The sequence below is a fragment of the Cebus imitator genome, unplaced genomic scaffold, assembly GCF_001604975.1.
Source record: "Cebus imitator isolate Cc_AM_T3 unplaced genomic scaffold, Cebus_imitator-1.0 Scaffold40, whole genome shotgun sequence".
Classification (NCBI taxonomy): Eukaryota; Metazoa; Chordata; class Mammalia; order Primates; family Cebidae; genus Cebus; species Cebus imitator.
Window position 1 is genome coordinate 9,485,121 of NW_016107355.1, and position 1,189 is coordinate 9,486,309.

The 1,189-nt window shown below is 47.4% G+C and overlaps 1 long non-coding RNA gene across 3 annotated transcripts in view; it reads right to left on the reverse strand.

The window, feature by feature from the left end:
• The window catches only part of LOC108302428, a 5,124-nt gene extending 4,554 nt beyond the window's left edge, over positions 1–570 (reverse strand). For all 3 annotated transcript variants that reach the window (XR_005199745.1, XR_005199744.1, XR_001824340.2), the window contains exon 1: positions 382–570. This is a non-coding gene — a long non-coding RNA (uncharacterized LOC108302428). The remainder of the gene's footprint in view (positions 1–381) is intronic.
• Between the last annotated feature and the right edge of the window lie 619 nt (positions 571–1,189).

Sequence of the window (1,189 nt, forward strand, 5' to 3'; positions counted from 1 at the left end):
TAGCTGGGTGTGGTGGTGCATGCCTGTAGTCCCAGGTGCTTGGGAGGCTGAGGCAGGAGAATTGCTTGACCCAGGAGGTGGAAATTGCAGTGAGCCGAGATCGCACCACTGCGCTACAGCCTGGGAGACAGTGCGAGACTCCATTTCAAAAAAAAAGAAAAATGTCTCACAGTGCACCACAGTTGGAGGCAGTAGAGTACGGGTGGAATAAGTCCTGGCTTTGACATTATATTTACCTATTTAATACCAGATTTATCATTCATTCATTACCTTTGTGTCCTTGAGCAAGTTACTTAATCTCTCTTGGCTTCAGTTAAATTGAGGAGAGTACTACACTGTTCATTGCAGGAATTAAGCATAGAACCCTTGCAAAGTACTTACCTATTAACGTCTGTGCAATAGCTGTTAGTGTTCTTTCTGCTTTCCTTACAAAATCATCTCCATTACTTCGACCTAACTTCATAATTCCACATTCAGTGTGAAAGCAGTTTTTTGAGGCTATAAAAATGAAATGGCCTGTATTGTTTTTCAGTCACTACGCTCAGCCCACATCATTTGAATTCCCTTTCCCATCCTCGAGTGTCATCTTGGGCAGATTTGAGAACTTTCTAAATATCTTTTTTGTTTAGAATTAACAAATTAGAATTCAGTCCACTGCATATTAAAATTCCAGTCTCATGTCTAATTCAAAGCTGCGTTCTGCCATCCCCGGCTACGCTTGTGAAGTGATTGCAGAAAAGGGACGTGTTTTGCTCTTTCCCTAGCTCCCCCATGCCCTTGACAACTTTGAGCCCTGGATAATCGTGAGCAGGAGGCTGGATTGTGGGGAGTGGGAGGATGTCACTGTTCTGAAAGGACTCAACAGCAGGGGTCCTGGGCTGGGTTGCTGTGGCCCCTCCAGCTCTCACTGACTGGCCGTCCAGCCGTCTGTGAGGCAGACCCCCATGCTGATCCTGCCCTTGGACACATGTGTGTGGTCTGTGGAAGGCCCTCCACGGGCTCCTAGGGCACACTTCTCTGAGATGAGAAACCTGGGTCTAGTTCAGTCTCCAGCCCCAGACCCCCATAGTCCACCCTGAGCCCACTGCTGCTAGGGTCTCCTCATGCAATGGAAACTCCCTCTGGAGGTTTCCGCTTGACTCATGAGAAACACACATTCTTGCAGATGCTCCCTGTTTTATTCCTCTTC